Here is a 23288-nt window from a genome sequence, read left to right on the forward strand (position 1 = left end):
AATAAGACGTATGTCCCAACAGTAGGTTTGGTGTAAACATACCCATTGATTTGTGTGTTTAGATTATTGTTGCAGATATGGTGGGAGGGGGGAGAGATGTCAATTAACAACTTATATAACCTTGCAGTACTCACAACTGTATCGATCATTGCTCTAATCATTACTCTACAGGTATTATTACAATACCCTATGGCCTTGGTTTGTGCGGTGGTATGTATGTACACAGTGTATACTTCAGCTGTCTTATAGCTAAATTCTATATCTCTTACCTGTTAGACCTGTGGAGGGAATGTTTATTAACCCTACCTGACTGTTTCCACACATATTCCCTGATTCCTAGTTAATTTTATGCACACACCTCTCAGTCTCTTAATGCACACACACTCTGGACAAAGCTTGACTAAATGGGGGGACAAATAGGGACATATTTTGACTATTGTTCTCATAAACTTGGAGAGTTGCTAGAGTAATAGGATCTGTTTTAATATACATTTTCTGAAGGTTTTGAGGTCTGAAAATCAAATGTATGCCATTATTTAATTACTACAATTCTGAGAACATCCCACTGATTTGCCAGGGGGGCAGAGGAACAGGCCAGAAATATGAGCCAATTATCTGGACATTCTGCCAAAATCTGTACAATTGAGAGGCATGATTATGCATACAGCTTACTACTACTCCCAGGATTCTAACCGTGGTTGCGTCTGCTAAAAATACAACATTTTAAGTTTCATCAGAGTGTGCTATTTGGATATTGCTACTTCTTCCTTCTGTGTTTTCTGTTTAAGTCTCTCTTGGTTGTACAATCTGATCTTGTACTTACAACAGTCTTATACAGAGATTCCTAGACTTTTTTATGTAGCACAGTGTGGGTAACAGTGGTTAATACAACATTACTTTTCAGACAATGCAAGAATAAATGCCATATAATACCAGAGTAAACACAACCAGTCCATGATTTAGAGCTTTATTGCCAGGTAGTTACAGTTTTATTTAAATATGACCTATATGGGACTATTGCTGTCATATTGTGTGGTTCATTCAGTACTACCCATACACAGTTATTATACTGCCAGGTGAATTTCTACTACTTTATATTTATTTGGTATGACAACTACAAGCAAGATTGTTAGTCACCAGCCTTTGCAACCTACTAGCATGGGCTTCCTGATTCACAGCCTGTTCAGCTGCAGCTATAAGGAAAATAGAGAAATATTTAGGCATACCTATCCATCACATATACAGGCTGGACATTGGTAAACAGTTATTTATATGACTACTTACACACTTCTGGGACATCACCCATCTGCTTTTCTTCTTGGACCCACTCATCCAAGAGCTCCCTCTTCCTCTGCTTCAAGTCGGCATAGTGGTGCTGGACCTGCTCAGCAGTCCAGGGGATATCAGTGGCATGGTGAGATCACTGGCAAGACAGTCCCATGCTTCTGCTTTATATTGAGAGCCCTGATACTGTCCCCTGCAGTGGTCTCTCATCATGGTGTTGTACCTGGAGTCCTACCATGACCGTTGACTCCTGTATGCCCCAACACTGTGCCCGGAAGCACATGCCCATACCAACTGCTGCCATACTGCCTACAGTGGGAAACTGCAACCAGTCATGAACTGTATTCTCACCTGTGGAGTTTAAATATGGCTGATTTCCCACCCTTTGCTGTGATTGGAAGGTTTTAAATATGCTGAGCTAAGCTACGGGCAAACCTGCCTAGCTAAGGTTGACAGTGCATAAAGAGGCAGGTTCATCATTGCTTAGCAATGGGCAAATCCACTTAGCTGGACTATTCATTGCTTAGTATTCATATGTACACAATGCTTACACCCAGTCAGTAAAGCTGTGCAATGCTTAGCATTGTTTATTTTTTATTTTATAAACTATCTGCTGTATGGGATTGATTCATCCTTCATTACAGATTATAAATTTGTTTACTGTCCTTGACACCCCCCCCAATGTGCTTTCATTACATTTATTCATGTGTGACTATACTGTATGGGGCACTTGTGTTTATATGGGGCTTTCATATCTTTATTAAACTGACACCTCACATCTGGACCTACTGCAGTACTCTGGTTAACAAATTTATGTTATTTAGTAGCTAATTATAAAAAAAAAAAGTTTATGTACTGCTTTCACATGTAAAATGCAAACTGGTTACTGTGGGGATTGAACCAGGAATGGGCTGTTTGTAAAGTATATGCTCAAACCACTACTCTATTGCAGTACTGCTTATGTTGGATGTCTCTTGCTATTTAACTTCTTGTGCTGTTTAAGCTGGACAAAGCATAGCTAAGCAGCGGGCACAACCACGCAGCTATGCTTAAACTTTTATTGCATGTTTAAAAAAAATTATTTGTTGTGTTTTTTTTTTTATTTGTACCATTCAGAATATCCATGCTAATGCTGAACCTGTTATTCTATCAACTTTCTGCTTTGTAGGATGATTGTCCCATTGGGCTTTGTCCACATTCCTTACTCTGACGGGTTGGGAGGTGTGCACTATATGCTTATGCTAAATGTGTTATTCTAACAACCTTTGTCTTCATAGGGATGATTGTCCCTTATGGCTTTGACCAGATGTGTTATCCTAATAAGTTGGGGGTGTTACAAACATTCTCGCTTGTTTTAAATTGCTGAAAGGCAATTCTGGAGTGCAGGGGGTCTGTATATTGTGAGTGCTCTGCTATCAGACACACCCCCTAGGCTTGTACATGCAGCCATGTCCATTTGACAGTACAGCAACGCATCTTCATACATATGTATGGTGCATTGCGATGCTGAACAGGAATGGTCCCTACCATCCAGGAATAACTTATTTTTGCATTGCTACTTGCTGAATCTGGGGGTCTATCTTTTGTCAGTGTTAATTAAACACAGATAAAAGCATAAATCAAACTGGTGCATGTTATCATTGTACAGTTGTTTGAAAACATGAGAACAGTTTGACAGCATTATTTGAACACAAATAAACTGGAATCTATCTGAACACAGATAGACTGAAAGCTACCATGAACCTGAAAACATGAGAACATTGTCTGAACATAGATAAAGTGAAATGTAGTACTTTTGTTATATAATTGTTTGAAAACATACATACTTGCTTTCACTTATACATTTTAACTTTAAACAGACATTGAAGACATAACTGAAACACATAGACAGTCAATTTCTGCCCCACGGTTCTTATTTGGTATGAAGTTGCACAGTTGTTGTCAACCTTACACTATTTTCTCCATGCTTTTGATTTACTTTGTTTGCTTGTGTGTGGGGGGTACATTTTTCTACTAACTTTACTTGTACTCCTAGAGACCCTTAACATTTGACTTTACTTTTGTGCATGATGCTTGATTAAATTCATGCATATATCTGACATTAACACTGACACTTTTGGATTAATTCCCTTTTTATTATCTTCTTTTGTTTCATCTCATAAAAGGCTATGGTGCCCAAGACATCTGGTCCCCATAAACCTCCGTACACAGATGCAGAGAATGAAGTCATCATCTATGCTCTATAAGACACAAATCATTCCTGTTAGATAGGGGCAGAGTTGGCAACTCCTTCTGTGATTGTATCTGAGTTCAGTAGTCAGTGACATTAGCACAGATGGAGGACGTGGGTGGGATTACCACAACATAAAACATTGTACCAGTAATATGATTAAGAACACAAAACATAGGTCAATGCAATTGCCCAGAAAAGGATAACTAATAATGGTGGTCCTGCTACTGAACTACCACTGCCTGAGACAGAGGAGATCCTTTCCACTGTCAGAAATCCAGGCAGCTCTTCGGGAGGTTCCCATAGAGTCACTGATGCTGGAGCTGAGGTGTAGGACAACTCAAGTGTGTTTACTGCTGAACTTCTAGGTATGCCGAATAACAAATCATTAGCCTTGTGTATATGTATATATAGAGTAAGTGAGAGGGATGGCGGAAAGACAGTCTAAGAGATAGAGAGAGGTTGGTGGAGAAGGAAACTGGAGGATTTTTGTTTAAGATGTTCTTATTAGGCAGATATAAAGTGGACTGCTTTCTACTTATTACATCATTTTCATTGTGGTACTTCACAGCCATCTTTCATCTCCATTTTTTCTGGTTAGGCACATCTGTTAGTGATTTTGCATGACTAGCTGCACACAGTCAGTAGGCAATTGTTTTTTTTTTCTTATTACTGTACATAAAGTAGATTCATGCATAAATTAATGTCTTTTTTAATTACATGTGTATCTAGTGTTGCTTAAACTGCATTTTTATGACATTCATTTGACCATTTTTTTTAATTCTGTTTCTCTCTTTGTTGTGTCAGTTACTTGTTATTGCATGTGATCATGATACTGGTACTGATACTCCTACCGCCTGATCATGACACTGGCACTGATACTCCTATCACCTGATCATGACACTGGCACTGTTACTCCTACCACCTGATCATGACACTGGCACTGATACTTCTACCACCTGATGAAGACACTGGCACTGATACTCCTACTGCCTAATCATGACACTGGCATTGTTACTCCTACCATCTGATCATGACACTGGCACTGTTACTCCTACCATCTGATCATGACACTGGCACTGATACTCCTACTGCCTGATCGTGACACTGGCACTGATACTCCTACCGCCTGATCATGACACTGGCACTTTTACTCCTACCACCTGATCATGACACTGGCACTGATACTCCTACCGCCTGATCATGACACTGGCACTGTTACTCCTACCACCTGATCATGACACTGGCACTGTTACTCCTACCACCTGATGTCAGAGCATCAGTAGACTCTGATGATGATGGAGGTAATAATGAGGCACAGGCTTGGGGTGCAGAAAATTAGTTTGACACTGTGACTGTGGTTCCCCCATCCCCTGCCCATATTTCACATGCATGTTCATGACATGGAGCCTTCAGAGACAGGATAGGGGTTGAGGGTGACACAGTTGGCCAGAATAATGTGGTTACTACAGTTGCAGAGCTGTCTGAGTCTCACTATAGCCATCATGAGGCAATGTACCGCACATGGGTATTGGTAGAAGTGCTCAGATTAGGCATACTGTCTGCACTCCTCCTGATGTTGGTGTGTCAGTTGGTGCCATGCAACCTATGTGTAGGGCTGTCACGGTGGCACAGGCAAATCCCATGAGGACCTCAGAAGAGTACTGCAAGTACAAGATGTTGTTCATTCTGATGTGTGACATTGCTGAACCATGTGGGTGTCTCCTTTGACACAATGAATGGTACACTGGATCAGGCCATGTTTGTAAAGGAACATCTTCTAGGGGAGGGTTAGCATCCACATGACCAGAGAGATGCAATGTTGTCACGTGTTAGCTTTTGTGGCTGTGTAAGATTCTACTCTCATAATGGCACCACTTCCACTGCTCTATCAGTGACTGAGGTGTCCACACCCAGACAAGGTAGACCACATAGTCATGGTTCTGGATGTCATTGTGATCACAACTCATTCAGCAGGAAACATTCACATTCAGCTAGCACTCTCTACTTCTAGCCAAGGCCATGGAACTAGCAGTGCAACTTCCAGCAAAGATAGCTTTTGCAGTCGGGAGTGACAACTGTCAACTGACTACTCTGTCATGCATGGCTGACACCTGTCTGAGCTGCAACAAAGTAGTGCTAGAACAGGTTCTTTTATTGTATTCATTCAGACCAACATATTAAAGATCATCTTGCCCATACCACTTCACACACACATTTTTATCTAAACAAGTGCAAATGAATGATAGCAGTCTGTAGTTACTAGCCCTGAAAATTGTATACTTGTTGAGAAACTATTTTCTTTCTCATGCACACTCTCACTTCTTTGGTGCCAGGCTTTCCACTTGTAACCTCCTTTACTTTGTGCAAGTGATAATGACTGTGCCCTGTCCCTTTCACAATTCTTTGTGAATTTGGGATTCCTACCCATTATGCACAGAGTGGATAACTAATGTTTGCTTAGTCAGATACGTACTTTCATCACTTACATTACAAAAATGTTTAATTAATAATTATTTTTCTGATTCAGTTGTAAAGTATTAAATAATTATTAATTAAACATTTTTGTAATATAAGTGATAATTATTAATTAGACATTTTTGTAATATAAGTGATGAAAGTACATATCTGACTAAGCAAACATTAGTTATCCACTCTGTGCATAAGGGGTAGAGAACCCAAATTCACAAAGAATTGTGAAAGGGACAGGGCACAGTTATTATCACTTGCACAATAATTATTTTTCTTATTCAGTTGTAAAGTATTAATCTGTGGTGGTGGTGCTGCGGTAGCGTTGTCGCCTCACAGCAAGACGTTGTCTTGTTCGATTCTCAGCTAGAGCGTCTTCTGTGTGGAGACATGCATGAATGGGCATACCTTCGTTGAAGGTTGTGCATTAGGGCTGGCAACTCAGCACATAAAAATCAACTGCCAATCATTAGCGGACAGGGGTTCCACTGTGGCGACCCCTAACCGGGAAAAGCCGAACGATACAACAAGTTGTAAAGTATTAGTTATGTACTTGTTGATTGTATTTGTATTAATCATAAGTTATAAATTGTTGCTCCCTCTTCAACTTCTGCAAATAATGGCTAACAATGAGCTGCTCATTGATGGGTTATATACATTGATCCAATGTCATGATTAATGCACAGTACTGGGCGCAATCATAGATGTATATTGCATAATTCAATTATGACTTATTGCTGACAATACTGTTGAGTGGAGACATGTTTCTTCTTTTTGACAAGTATTTCGATATGAAAATTATCAGTGAGATTTTTTTTTTTATTTACATGGTCAACATTTACCTTGGATAATACTGCTGCTACAAGACATGTCCTTGAGGTTTGACTATGGCCAATGCTGACAGGACACATCCATTACATAGTTAAGTAAAGGTTGAAGACTTTGGCAGGCATCAGTTTTAACATTTTTATGTGCTTAGAATCTTAGTTTTTCAGTTAGATAGTGATTATCTGTGCTGTTCTGTGGCTCTTAGCCAGAGCCATGGCATACTGTGCCCACCTAAGTCTGCTGGCAGCATCTGTAGCTGGTGGTACTTCCTTTGACTCATCACATCTGTATTTGCTGGAGCTACTGACCCTGCCTGTGGTACTAGGAAGTGTGGTCCAGGGCCTTGCTGTCATTGTTGAAGCTGTTTCCTGTAAAGTATATTGTGCAACATGATGCAGACTGTGAGGACTTTTGCAGAGGTGGCTGGGTCACACTGCAAAGGACCTCCTGATGAGTCTAGACAATGGACCCTTGATTTAAGCAAGCCAAGTACATGTTCTATTATATTCCTATTTTGAGCATGGGCATTGTTGTATTCTTGCTAAATGTGGCTGTGTGGGTTTCTCATGGATGATATGAGCCAGGAAACTGTCAGGATTGCCTGCACACACACATTGCAGATGATCTTTTGGAGATTATAGACATTTTCTGTTGATTTACCTCCTTCGTTTTTCACTAGCTGGGTCTTTTATTTCAATGTTTATGCAGTCTATGCCCCACAAAACCTCAGGGAAGTGTACTATGGCTTAAAACTGTTGCACAGCAATGCCTTTCTCCTCTTAGATGTGTGTGATATTATCCCCTTGCATGCTGTAGCACTGCACTTAGAAAGTGATATAAGATTTTAGAAGATGAGGTATGTGACACCCCTACTTTATCCCCTGTGGGCCTTTGAAAGGTCCCTGTGGCTAGTATTCATAATGCTACACATGCTTCTGACTTCAGTGGGATGGGTTTTCCATGACTTTCCTGTTGTCTCAGGTGAGGGTGGCAGAGATTGCATATTTCCTCTGTTGTTTCCCTGTTCACCCTGTATTGCTGTACAATTTCTGTATCATGCAGTCCAAGATAATTCATATGAGGCCTAAACACCCTTCTCCTTCATGACTGAGGCAAGACAGCAGCAGCGTCTTGAATTAGAGTATGTTGCACATACAGATTAATGACAACAGTAGCAGCAACCCTGAAGATTTGTTTTCTAAGTCTCTTCGTGGCTGTATTACAAAGAGTTTTGGATTTCAGGATAACAGGGAGCATTGTGTGTGCATAATCACTTTATACCTTTCTGAATAGCTCCACCATGTTGGATTGGTTAATTAGCATGCAGCTCGACTACTTATACTACCATTAGCATATTCAGAAGTTTACCCTTGTTTTGAGGCCATGCACAAAGTGCATACCTGGTTAACGAATACCAACTAGCGAGCTATCATTTGTGTGAAAAGCAAATAATTACAGCACTAAGTGTAAGCATTCATGAATGTGGCCTATGCTTTTTTTTTTAATTATTGCACACTTTCGAGTGCCTATACAGAGCATTATTCAGATAATTCCTTTTAATGTCATATACATTCTCCAAAATTCTTGTAGAAATTTGCCTTTCAGATGTACTAATAAAATGCTTCACAAGAAAGACAATTCCCTCCAGTAGAGCTCTTTTGAGTGTGCACCTTTAACTCCTAGTGGCCGTGGCTTTAGCATTTAAAAATTGAGGTTATCACCATACATTTTTAACAAATACCCATTGACAGAGGTCAAATATCAATACAATTGTGTTTGCTATCATGTATGCTTCAAGATAACATTTTCCGATACCTTGTATGTAACATGGTTTTGGAATTATTAATGCAAATATGAACAGGCAATATTTGACGCCTAGAGGAGCAGTAGGGTGCAACTGCAGAAACGCCTGGAGACGTCACTTGGCTGTAATGAGTTAAAGATACATTATACCACTTGTTTTGCAATCAAACTGACCTAAACGAGATATATTCTGTTATAAGTGGTAACAGCAGCATATGGACCATCATTGATGTATAAATATCACCTACAACTGCCGCATTTATCCTTCTGTGGGGTAGATGGTATAATTGACAGCATTTCTTTAGCCTCAGTGGTACCCTTTAAATACATAGTTCTACTATATACAACACTGAAGTGTTGCCACTTGCTCCTTCATGTTGGTATAGGAAGAAGACCAATTCCTCTTAATAATAATAGTTCTGATTTTATTATTACCCATTGAAAAGGGGATTGCCATAGTTATAAATTTATCTTTTTGGGATTTGGATTGCACCCCCTCTGCCCCAGGGTTATAGTGCCTTGCCCCAAAACTGCAGAACTTTTTTTTTCTTTTTTCCCTTATTAACCTCATCTAAAATGTTCTACAATAAGTCATAGGGATATCCCCTCAATAAAAACATATCCACCAATATTTTACATTCATTAAGAAAATTATTATCCACCAAGATTAGGTGGAAAAGTCTAACCAACTGACTGTTTACCACACCATGTTTTTGTTTGTAAGGATTACAACTGTCAAAATGCAAGTAAGAATTCAAAAATGTAGATTTTTGATAAATTGTAGATGCATAATAATTATATGCATAATTTTATATATTAGAACATCCATGTAGTATATTTGTGCTATATAAAACTCACATATAAATTTTAAAAACTTGTGTTTAAATATCCTGTAAGCTTGACCACACAAAACAAATATCTTGCAGGAAGCAACCATACATCTTAAAACTTTCTTGGTATATATACCCAAGCACAAATGACTTTTCCCAGGCATTCCTAAAAATGCTGGCATAAATCTGGCCTGAAGCCACACCTTTGGTGACCCTAAACAATGGCACAGAAACACACGCATGTGCACACACACACACACACACACACACACACACACACACACACACACACACACACACACACACACACACACACGCACACACACATATTCATCATTGTTGTCAGCACACAACAGAACATTAAAAGTGTACACCATGAACAGGGAATACTGAACCTCTTAAAATGGTATTGAGCTTTGCTAGTTAATATGCTATATTAATAACATTTAACATCTTTTGTCTTGAAATTGTATATTTTCTGACACAGAAAAATAATGACTTTATAATATTGCCAGCATTTTGATCAAAAATCTCTTGCAACACCTACACCTCTTGTGCAACATCAACAGAATGGTTTGGAGGGGCAGGTGTTTGTCTCAGAGGATATTACTGCTGTGGAACAGACTCCCCATCCACATAAAACAAAGTAATCCCTGTCCATATTCAAGTGCAATTTAGATCTATGGATGGGAAGCAGAAAATTTACCCCAGGACTACTCCTTGTAATGGGTAGATGCAGTTCTTAAATGCTTTATCCTATTCATGAGTTCCCTCAAATTATCTGTGATATGATCCCAGTTATTCTCATTATGGGTAGAATATAATTATCGACCATGGGATGGGTAAGTCCAATCTATAACCAAACTGAATAGGTTATCTCAAGCACTAAAAGACAAATTGGCTAGGCTTAAAATAACCCACAAGGACAGCTAGTCTAGTACTTATCTATGAACCTATGAAAACATGTTTTTGCAGAGGCTGAAACTTTGACAACATTGTAACATTAAACAGTTGAGGGTCAGAACCCTTGTCCCACTAATTTTAAATATTTGTCAACATTTTACAGCTTTCCTTAACTATGCACAGGGGATGCCTCCTATACATGTTAGAGTATGTGACTCTCACCATTGTGTCTATGACACCTAATTTTACCATCTGAAGGCACAGGTACTTTAATATGTTTCAGTCAGTATAACAAATGGTAGCAGTGTGCTTTTCTTTCTTTCTTTTATCCATCTAATACAATCGGTCGCTGACCAAAAACGCATTTAGCCTACGTGCTCTGAATTAATCTTATTTGATATTCTCATACTTGACTTCAAAGATTCAGCCGTACAATGTAGATAACAGCCTTCATGGTTCAGAAGTTTGACCTAATGAGTTTGCTCACTGCTTCTTATTTTTTCACTACTGATGTATCCACTAGTGGGCAAGAGTTGGTGCATGATCATTCCTCTGCCACAACCGGAAGTAGAGGCTAAGGATAAACAAATATACCTAGCTAACTTTGGGTGCGTGGAAGAAATGGAATTCCTACAGGAAATGCGTGCAGTTAGCACACCAGCAAACTCAATCCAGACAGCAGTTAGAGGTTAGTATTGAATCCTATATCCTTGATTTGTGAGTCCGAGATCTCACTGCTGAGCCTTCTTGCACATTATTTATACTGTATAAAAAACATCTGCAAAAGTCAAGGAACTATTATTTTTATAGCCAGAGAAGAATTATTCTGAATATTAGCTATGCAAAAATATCAAAAATGTGGTCCTCATTAAATGCTGAAGGGTGCTGGGATCAGTCATGTTAACATATGTTTATGAATTCCAGGCATCTTTAAATTAAATACTGCCTGAAACCGTTAACTATAAATGTTACATTAGACATTTATTAAAAAAACATAAATTGCTCAGGAAAAATAAAAAAGTAAAATATAAGTTTTATGAAACATAAATATTATGGCAATTGCTGCAGACTTAGCTCTGTTCATTTCTATGAAAAGAAGTAAATACTGTATTGTTTTTGAGCAGTGGTTGGTGTTGCAGAGATATAAAAGCAACATCTGTTGAATGGAACAAAGTTTTTTTAGCCAGGTCTATCTTGTTGGGCAATATGCACACTGGACAACAATTTGCAAAGCCTGACATGCTGTCAGTTTTAGTTTCAATACAAAAAAAAATGTATTCTTGGTTTTATTATTTATTTCTTGAGTTATGACTAATATTTTTTGTTACACAAATCTAGCATTATCTTCAACTTTTAATTACAAATAGTATAATCAAATAGTTCCTGTATATAATTATCACAGTTCAGTGACAGCTACCCATATTGACATACAACCAGTGTCATGAAATAACACTGTAGAACTATTCAAATGTGTGAAATCATCTGCAGTGTATCTGTGATTTTTATTGTATACATGTGGAAAATGTTTAAGTTGCAGCATCTGTTTCCTGGAAGGATAATATCTGGCATCAGTGTTCCACTGGATTTCTGCTGTCATAAACTTTAAGTCAAGTTCAATTACCTGAATAATAGCAAATTAGAAGAGCTGCATGAGTGTTTGACTCTTACATGACTTAGTTCTCAGTAGCTTGTAAAATTTCTCTGTTCCGATATATATTCTCGAGTCAGAGTCTGATTTTAGAATTGCATTGATGTACATTTTCTTTTAGTGATGTTTTCATTGGCGTATTTTGCTTTCAAGGATGTCTAATTTTGTCTGTGGATTTTGTGATCTTTAACTTGCTGTTTGAGTCAAACTGTTTTCATCTGGAAAACATTAGCTTCTTGTTTTTGTCTCAGGAAAACATTTTGGTATATGTCCGTCACATGCCATCATACACAATAAATACATATTCAAAAATTCTGATCTGTGTTAAAAACTGTTCACAAAAATAAATGGTTACCTATTACTGCAGAATGGTTTGAATCTTATCTCCACTGTCCAACAGCGTCTGCATAACCATTGTAGTTTTCATACGGGTTACCTTCAGTGTGGAGCTCTTATCTCCGCTGTCCAGCAGCGTCTGCATAACCATTTTGGTTTTCATATGGGCTACCTTCAGTGTGGAGCTCTTATCTCCGCTGTCCAACAGCGTCTGCATAACCATTGTAGTTTTCATACGGGTTACCTTCAGTGTGGAGCTTACATTTCCTTCTAGTATCTCAAAGAGTTTTGCTGAGGTGTCCTCATACTTCCAGCATCCCATACCACAAGAAATAATGATTCTGCTAAATACTGTATACACATTGTGAATGAGTGTATGCATGCTTATGTGTGTGTGTGTGTGTGGGGGGGGGGTATATTTATGCCTGCTTATCCTGCAATAAACTAGTGCCTCATTCAGGACTGGCTATTTGCCTTCTTTCCATTGATTCTTAGGATAGGCTGCAAATATCATGCATCTCTAAAGAAGATAAAATGTGTAACAAGAAATGAATGAACAATCTAATGTTACTGCAGACACTTTCTATCAGACTGATTATAGTGTATCATGAAATAGAAGTTAAGCAAACTCTCCTACAGTGATGCACCAAATGGCCAGTGATCTGCTGATATGCCAAATTAAATTTTGAAATGTTCTTGGCAGCAATGAACTGTCATTGTAAGCAAACTGTTGAGCAAATGATTGTTAGTACCAAACGTAAACTAAGCTGATTTATGTATTCATGCTACAGGTTATTTAGATGTTTTCAGATAAATATTTCTTTCTTATGCAGGTGCTATTTGCTATGCATATCAAGTGTGCTACTAGGAGATACAGTCATGGCCAAAAGCATGCCCTGTATTAAAAACAAAACCAAACTATTTTGATGTAGAAAAAGAGATAATAGCAGAAACTCAGAGAAAATTTGTATTTTTGATATGCGACTTGTCTGATTATGAAAGTGACCCATAGATCTGTATTTACAGTTCTCAGACTATACAAGTGTGTGAAGTTCTCAACTTAACAGTATACCTACATTGGAGACCATGTTGCTGTATGTTGTATATGTAAAATGATTTGTCTCTATTCCTATCTTCATGGCTGTTTTATTGATGTAAAGCCTCCTTTGATGGCTTTGCCATAATCATTTCAGGGTTTGTAAGAGTAACCTGCAGTTGGATGAAGACTGAATTCCCAAGTGTCATTTGCCCACAAATTAACCTGCCAAGGATTGAAGGTCCTGCATAGGAAATCATTGCCAGTGAGTTATGGTGGTAGTGACATCCTATTTGGGGGAATCCCCCCCCCCTTCAAGTACAACCATGGAGTTGGAATTCATCAAGGGTATTGTTTTTAGCTGTTTTTTCTTCTTTAAGGGGATTCTGATCCTTGGTGTGATTAACATTGTCCAATAACAGTGTTTGCAGCTTTTAATCATTTTTTCCCTTTTGCTATGCTAGTTTACATTTTATGATTCTCCTTCTCCATGTAATTCTCTGTGGAATGCCCTCTGACCTTTGATGTCATGTTAGGCATTCCATTAAAGCTGTCAGTTCATGAAAGCAATTCTAAGGATTGGGGGGTCCTTGTGATAGCATTGACAGCATACTTATTGGTATAACTTCAAAATCCTTACAAAGATGACACCTTATCTGATTTCAGCAGGAAGTTGTCATGACAATGATGTTAATGCTGATGAAATTGTGTGGTGTCCTCCGTCCCATAGTTAAAGGCACTTGGAAAATCATAAATAATAGGGGTTTTATAAGGATAAAAAAAATTCTTTTGCTTGCTAAATGATATATATATATATATATATATATATATATATGTATATATATATATATATATATATATATATATATAGTTCCCTATCAGAAGCCTGAAACACTATAAGCCTGAAAATCAAAATCCTGAAACCAAAAGCCTGAAAATTCAAAATCCCGAAAACCCAAAATCCTGAAACTCAAAATCCTGAAAACACAAATAATGCTAATATGTCACTATAAAGACACTAATATCTACCAACTGACCCTGACCCTAACCCTAACCCTAAGGTCCATCACTATCGCACACTCACCTGACCAGCCTAATCCTAACTCACTTAAACCGCCCCTAACCCCAATATTTGTCACTATTGCATACATGCCTAACCTAAGCCCTAACCCTAACTCACTTAAACCGCCCTAACCCTAACATAAAACCAACCGCACACTTACCTGAACCCAACGCATGACCTAACACCACAGGGCTAACAATAGCAAAGCCACAATGACGTCAGTATGTCCATTTTGTGTTTTCAGGATTTTGAGTTTCAGGATTTTGGGTTTTCGGGATTTTGAATTTTCAGGCTTTTGGTTTCAGGATTTTGATTTTCAGGCTTATAGTGTTTCAGGCTTCTGATAGGGAACTATATATATATATATATATATATATATATTTTTTTTTTTTAATAATTTGTGACTGTATTACTTGGTCACACTGTAGTCACTGCTGGTTCACAGAAGTACACCACTCCTTGTATTAATGCGTTGAGTGGCTGTACATGTATGAATAAAGTGTTTTTGTTTGGAATTCAGGGAAGGGAACAAAATCAACTGACTCAAGGAACTATAAAGAAACACAAGTAATATCTATATTAAACCACAACAAGCCTCCTAGCATTCAAGTGCTTTCTCAAGTTGTTTCACTCAAGAACAAAACCTGACATCTGAAACACTAGTCACTGTTTCATCTAAAACACTTCATTTTTAATATGGCCTTGATGCTATTAACACCATTCAGGCCAGGGCTTCTATCAGCTCTTAGCCCATGTATCCATTTATATTCTATATATTCAGTTTCTGATGTTAAATCTCCTCCCCCCCATGCTTATGAGGACTTGCTGAAGCACCATAAGCTTAAAGGAGTGTGTCTCATCTGTTTCTTTTAAGTGCTTGTTTAATGCATTACTATCAAACTTCCTTATTATTTCTGACAAATGATCACGTCCATACTTTCAGTTTCCTATTCATTTTACCAATGTAGAAAGCTGAATAAGTATTGCATACTTTAATGAGACTAACACTGTCATATAATAAACATACAGATAAACTTAAAGAGGTTATGCAGAGACATTGGCATATTTAAAGTAGTACTGGGGAAGTGAAGAAATATAGAAATGTGGGACCTTGTTTTAGTTAGAAAGATCGAAGAACATGAAACAAAAACTACATTATACGGGAACAGAATATGATGAAAAACATAAGACATAGTTAGAGGAAGGGTACATTCCCTGCAGAGATTGCATTTTCTGTAAATATATATTTAGGAATAATACAGTTATATATCCAGTTAAAAAGTATGAATGTACAAACGATTCCTGCTGACTGTAACACTGTGAACTTAGTGTATATTTCCATCTGTAATACTTGCTCAGTATGGTACTTCAACAAGTTTCCAGAAGCATGAGGGGTAGAAATTTAACATCGAATACTGAAAATGTTGAATATAAATGGATAAATAGGCTAAGAGCTGATAGAAGTCCTGGACTAAATGGTGTTATTGTGAAGTACATATTAAAAATGAGAAACATTGATATAATATGCTGATGCTTTTATGCTTATTTTTATTTTAATTATTATAAATGGACTTGGTGAATTGATATTAATTAGGAAATTGATTAAGTGAATATTATATAAGATGTCAGGTTTTGTTCTTGGGTGAAACAACTTGTGAAATCACTTACTGAAAACTTGGAGGCTTGTTGTGGTTTAATACAAATTTTAATTGTGTTTCTCTACAGTTCCTTGAGCTGGTTCTTTTTGTTTAAATTTTGGGAGTTATATCTGTCTTGGTTTTACCCACTTGAACTTTCCATTTTGCTGTACTAATGTAGGGAAGGAAGTTAGTGAATGATCCGCATCTGTCAAAAAATTAGCTATGAATATGAAATTAAGAATAGGCAATGTAATGATGCTCACAGAAGGTGTGTCACGTTTGTAACAAAGACTCACACATACTCACATGGCCACACATATGCACTTGCATACACTGCATACACATACGCACACACACACACACACACACACACACACACACACACACACACACACACACACACACACACACACACACACACATACACACTTGCATACACACTCTTACACCCACACATTGCATGCACACTCTTAACACGCGCACACACACACACACACACACACACACACACACACACACACACACACACACACACTTAGACATCAATAAACAATGCAATAAATAGGTAATAATTTCCAAAATAGCAATATGATTTTTAAAAATGTACTACAACAATCATGAGGCTACTACCAGCAGTACAACACACAGGTAGAACCTATTTCACATTCCACAATCTTCAGTGTAATATTGATTAGATTTCATAATGTGACAAAAACCCCACACATAACAGTTGCCACTACAATAACTAATACTACAATGCATGCAAAACAAAAGCAGAACACTTAAAAATATGAAGCAAATCAGTTTGAATATTCCTTGCTGATATCAGCTCTAGAACAGATTGATTTTATTTTATAATATTAATCCCTTATGTTCGTTGACATACTGAAGAGTATTTTACTCATATTTTGCAAACTGTTGAGCTTTATAAAGATGGTATAAAACCAGCTTTGTCAGCAGACAGGTCTGCTCTTCCACTGACGATGTTATTTTAAATGCTGCATTGGTAATATTGTAATATAGAGCTTATGCAAGCATGTCATGTGAGAGAATGTTTTGTGACAGAAATTACTTGATTGTTAAGATTATGAGCTACGTGCATGGAAAACTAAGGTAAAAGGAATGACCACATGAATATTGCAAGAGTTTCTCCTTCACAGAGATACTGTTAATGTGCATACCTTACCCAGCTGCAACATATGACTTCCTGAAGGACACAATGTGTCGTCCATGCTTTTGGTGTAGAATCTACAGCAGTACTTTTATTTAAAAATGGGGAGGTATGTCAGATGGAGAGGTTCTCAGTGGATTGCCCTTGCCTTCATTAATAATTAATAAAAACTAAAAGAAAAAAACTAACCAAGCTAGATTCACTTTGTGATTTCTTAAAACCTCTTGTATTAGAGGTAATACGGGATATATGCAAATCACCCCTTGAGGACATCAGGTGTTTCAACTATATGACAGTTCTGAATGCCCGTAACATTTTTCCTTTTTAAGTATGTTATGGACAAATTCAGGACAATAGCTAAATACCACTAGTTATGGACATGCATATTTCAGCCTTATTATGGCCTCATCAGCACAACATAAGTGGACTGTTTTGCCAAAGTTGGGATATTTTGCATACACCCTAATGGCCATGGACATGAGCTGGGTATGACAACCCTGTGTTTCCAAACATTGGCCAACCTTCCACTTATACTATGGTGACGAGGCCATAACAAGGCTGAAACATGCATGTCCACAGCTAGTGGGGTTTGGCTTTATTGTCTTGAATTTGTCCATAACAGACTTAAAAAGGAAAAAAGAAGTCATGGGGATTCAAAACTGCCATATAGTGAAAACACCTGATGTTCTCAAGGAGTCATTTGCATATATCACGTGTTACCTCAAGTACAAGAGGTTTTAAGGAATCACATAGTAGAAAATCTAGCTTGGTTACATTTTTCTTTTAGTTTTTACTGATTGTTTTTTTCTGTGTAACCTTGTTACTCATTGTTTTAGCTTGTTAGTTAGGATATTTTGCATACACCCTAATGGTCATGGATATCAGCTGGGCATAACAAACCTGTGTTTCCAAACATTGGCCAAACAATCCAGTTATTCTGCACTGATGAAGCCATAACATGCCTGAAACAAGCATACCCACAGCTACTGAGGTTTGGCTTTATTGACCTGAATTTTTCCATATCAGACTTAAAAAGGAAAAAAGTCATGGGCATTCAGGACTGCCATATAGCTGAAACACCTGATGTCCTTAAGGGTCATTTGCATATATCCCATGTTACCTCTAATACAAGAAGTTTTAAGGAATCAGACAGTGCCAAATCTAGCTTGGCTAGGTTTTTCTTTTAGTTTTTACTGATTGCCTTCAGTAACAGTATTCATAGGGCTATAAATAATGAGAAGTTTACTGAACTGTGAACATGGATCTACTTAAAGTCTTTGACTCAGTTATGAAACATTTACTCTGATTCACTCTTCCCAGGTAAACGTATAAAGGAGAAGAGCAATTTTCAATATTTGTTCTTCTCCCATAGTTTTGGTCTTTTTTTTTTTTTTTTTTTGGTTTGTTGAGACTCTGCAATCTGACTATTGATGTTTCAATAGGGAGTCAGCTTATAATGCATATCACTATACTAGTTTTCTAGCTATCTATACAAGACATCATATTATTTTACCATTGGTTGAAGTAGTTGTCAAATACAGACAAGTTAAGAAGGTGTGATCTCTTCTTGGCCTGTTTGTGTGATCTCTTCTTGGCCTGTTTTTTTTTTCTTCATCACCTTAAGTAGCCTTCAGAACACACTGCCTTGTGCTAGCATGTCTATCTAGGTATCTAGCTACTCTCCATTTGAATGAATGAACCAGCAGTGTAGTAAAGCTTTCTATGCATTTGCAGCAGTTTGGCCTCAGAGTCAACTCAGATAAAACAAAATTAATGCTTTTTACCACATAGATAATGAGGTTCATGAATCTCAGTGAAACTAAATTACTGCATAGTCTAAACTGACCCATATTTGACATTTTCCTTCAGATACACATAAGTTTGAAAATATATTCCTCTGCCGGGGACCTGTCATAAATCTAGCAACCTTTTAATGAATGAAACCAAAACGATCATTGTCATACCTCTCAACCTCTCAGCACAAGAAATCTGAACAATGCCAGAAAAATGGAAGGACAAAGGCCCAAAAACAGGGTCAGATTTTAAATATTGCTCCTCAAAACGAAGAAAGTTGCTAGAATGACAGATTTTACATTAGTATATATTTTCTGAAAGATATGAAGTCTAAAACTAGAATTTTTGTCATTATTTAGTATTATTTACTGACCTCAATTCTCAACAATTTGTTAGAAAACCACACATTTTATGAGGAACAGACCAAACATAAGAGGCAAAAATCTGGACATTCTGCAAACATCTGGACAGTTGAGAGGTATGATCATTGTTAAGGACTTTACTTCCTACATTCAGGTATGCAGATCCTGTTCATAAGCTCATAGGAACTTACTAGGCTTTTGGCCCTGAGGTCCTTACAAGCCTAGCCAAGAATTTAGCCCATGTTCTGACAAGTCAGAACCCAATACCCCTGTCCAACAGGGACAAAGGATAGAATTCCAGGGGTGTATTTTCTGTTCCCCTTCCAGTCATACAGGTTGTGCTTAAAAAAGGTTAATGAGGTAGTCTACTTGATATGGAGATGTAGTCTATTCCACAGATGGGGGAGTCTCTGTCACACAAATCTGTCACACCAAAAGTCCTATTGATGTTGCAGACCAGGTTGAGGTTGTGCATGTAGGTTACTTGAGTGGAGCTTGACTTGTGGATATCCAGCAGTCTCAACAAGGTGGGGGTCTGGGATTGCTTTGTATGCCAGACAGAGGTCACCTATGAGGAGTCTGTATGAGACTGAGTAGAAGACAGTCTTGTCTGCTACAAACACAAACCACAAGTAGTAAACTAATACAAATAAAAATCCACAGCTTGTCAGAGCACACAGCTTTATTCACATAACAGACTGACGTGCTTTCACCCATAATCCTGTTGGGCTTCATCAGAGTCTGATGAAGCCCAACAGGATTATGGGTGAAAGCACTTAATCTGTTATGCGAATAAAGCTGTGTGCTCTCTGGCAAGTCGTGGATTTTATTTTTATGAGTAGAAGACAGGCCTTTTAGCCTATTTGTGTAGGATATATGTTGAAGGCCCTAGATTTTCCTGGTGAGGAACCTCTGTGATCTCTGCAGTTGCTGAAAGTGCTTTGTGAGGTACATGCTGAAAAGGGCATTGTACTCAATAATGGGTGTTATAAGGGAAGAATATAGAGATGTTATGACTTTCTTGTCCCTGGATGAGATGCCCTTACTAACTGAGGTGCGCCATGTAGAAAGCTTTCTATACAATGGGGGCAATATGGTGGTCAAAAGTCAGTTTGCTATCAACCTAGGTGCCCAAGTCCATCACAGCTGACTGCATGCTTAGGACCTTGTTATTAATGTGATAATTTGTGGGGACATCACTCTCCTCAAAGGAAAGGATGATGCATTTTTTGGCATTCATTTTGAGGCCATGTTTCTGGCACCAGTAATTTGTTTGGGTGAGACCTTCTTGGGGGATATCCAAATTACTAGGTTAATTGATGACTGTGCCCAGCTTGCAGACAGCTGCAAACTTGGTCAGCCATAGCCCACCCCACTTGTTTTGGCCTGCACCTCAGAAAAGTGTATTCCAAATAACAGAGGCCCCAAGACCAGTCCCTGGGATAAACCACTCATTACGGGTCTACTGCTTGAAGGGGGGGGTTCCTCTGTGTTGAGTAGGTAGGTTCTGCCCATCTGGTAACATATGGAATGATGCCTAGTTGAGAGAGTTTATGTACTATACCCAAGTAGGAAATAGTATCGAAGGCTTTGGGCAAATCAAGGTAGGCTGTGTGCACCATCTTCTCCTCGTCCATGGCTTTAGTAACTGTCTCAAAGAAGTCAACTAAATTTAACAGTCTTGACCTCCCCTTGATGAAACCTAACTGTTTGCTATCAAGTAACATCACAAAAAATTCAAAAACTGGTTAAAACAAAAGAAAAGAAGACAAACCACACTGGCAACTGTGAATATAAATTAGCGCTTTCGTTTACTGGCAAATTGTAAACTTCTTCAGATAAAAAAACATCCTAGTACACTCTTTATATAATACAATACATTGTGATGTCATCAAAAAACATAATTGATTAATTACTCAATTAACTAAATTGAATGTGAGGAACTTTTAAAGAGCCCATCTATATAAATACCAAGTATTAAATGTAAAACAATAATACACCAAATTTTGTTGCAGAAGCATGTTACCATATAAAATGCAATATACAATACACTATCTATATAAGGCTTTCAATTTCAACAAACTTTTTATAGAAATCATTTCATTTAAACCTGGTGGTGAGTTTGCATCAAGTTTAAGCTGCCATACAATTTCTTTTTCCTCCAATTTCAGGCTACTAGGACCCCCCCGCCCAGTTTCATGAACACAATCAATAATGGCAAACTGAAAGTTATGACCAGGATTATGCATAACGTGCCTAGCCAAGGCATTACAAGAATTCTGTTTATGGATAGCATAAATATGTTCATGTACTCTGTTCTTAAAACATCTATCCGTTTTGCCCACATAAAATGATGTACACAGGGCACATAATCCTAAATAAATAACTCCTTTAGAGTTACAATTAAATTTGTTATTAATGTAAATCTTGTGTTTTCATATCATAATGGAACTAACAGTTTTAATATATTTGCACCAGGAGCAACATTCACATTTATACATTCCACAATGTGGTTTATGGATGTATGTGCTTCCTTGTTCCAAAATTTCCTTCAGATTCAAACCCCATCTGTAGGTAAATTTTGGTTCCGGTGCAATAATTTTGTTAATATCCACATCATTAAGCAAGAAAGACCAGTTTTTCTTAAAAATATGTTTCAGACTTCCTACATCCTGGGAAAATGTGGTGACAAAGTTAGAAAGTGAAATTCCAAAACTAGTTTTTTCTTTCTCTAATGGTGTGTCCAAAGTAACTGAGTCAAATCCTACTGAATTCTCAACATTAAATTCTATAATAGAATTTTGTTTATTAACAGATAAAAGGGGAGCAAAGTTGCCATTCGATCTTTTATTAGTGACTTCCTGTATTAAACCAGCTGCAAACTTGGTCAGCCATAGCCCACCCCACTTGTTTTGGCCTGCATCTCAGAAAAGTGTATTCCAAATAACAGAGGCCCCAAGACCAGTCCCTGGGATAAACCACTCATTACGGGTCTACTGCTTGAAGGGGGGGTTCCTCTGTGTTGAGTAGGTAGGATCTGCCCATCTGGTAACATATGGAATGATGCCTAGTTGAGAGAGTTTATGTACTATACCCAAGTAGGAAATAGTATCTAAGGCTTTGGGCAAATTAAGGTAGGCTGTGTGCACCATCTTCTCCTCGTCCATGGCTTTGGTAACTGTCTCAAAGAAGTCGACTAAATTTAACAGTCTTGACCTCCCCTTGATGAAACCTAACTGTTTGCTATCAAGTGTTTGGAGGTTGCCAATGTCCTTGTTAATGAGGTCCCTGATAATCCATTCCATTGCCTTACATATCAGGCTAGTTATGCTGATGGGCCTATAATTTCCTGGATCAGTGGACAGACCACTTTTGTGCAAAGGAATGACAGTGACTGTCCTTCACTCCACTGAGACAAAGCTGGTACTCAGGCTTTGGTTGAATAGAGTGCCTAATGGTGCTGCAAGTTCCTGCCTGAGGGCATGTAGATGCAACGTGGGATGTTATCAGATCCCATGGAGGCTGTATTTTCTGCCTTTGAGAGGACAGTGATGACCTGCTCCCTAGAGATAAGGGGAGAGGGGCAGGTGCTGGGGATGTCCTGATTTGCTGATGGGTGGACTTGACCACCAGTTCTGAGCAGATCTGAGTGCTTCCTTTGAGACTGCAGACATATGAAGAAAGCCTTATGATGGTATTTATCAGATGTTGCCAGTTTAGACTCGAAGTTTGCTTTGGAGGATTTCACTAGTGCTCTTATTTGCTTATTCAGGCTAAGGAGAGGTTGCTTCCAATTAGGCATCTGTTCCTTCTTGGTTCAGGACAGCAGTTTTTTTCCTTTTATTATAGAATTAATTTATTGCAGATGTCCACCAGATGGGTTTACTCTTC

Source organism: Protopterus annectens, chromosome 4.part1, assembly GCF_019279795.1.
Source record: "Protopterus annectens isolate FY-2018-M chromosome 4.part1, PAN1.0, whole genome shotgun sequence".
NCBI lineage: Eukaryota > Metazoa > Chordata > Ceratodontiformes > Protopteridae > Protopterus > Protopterus annectens.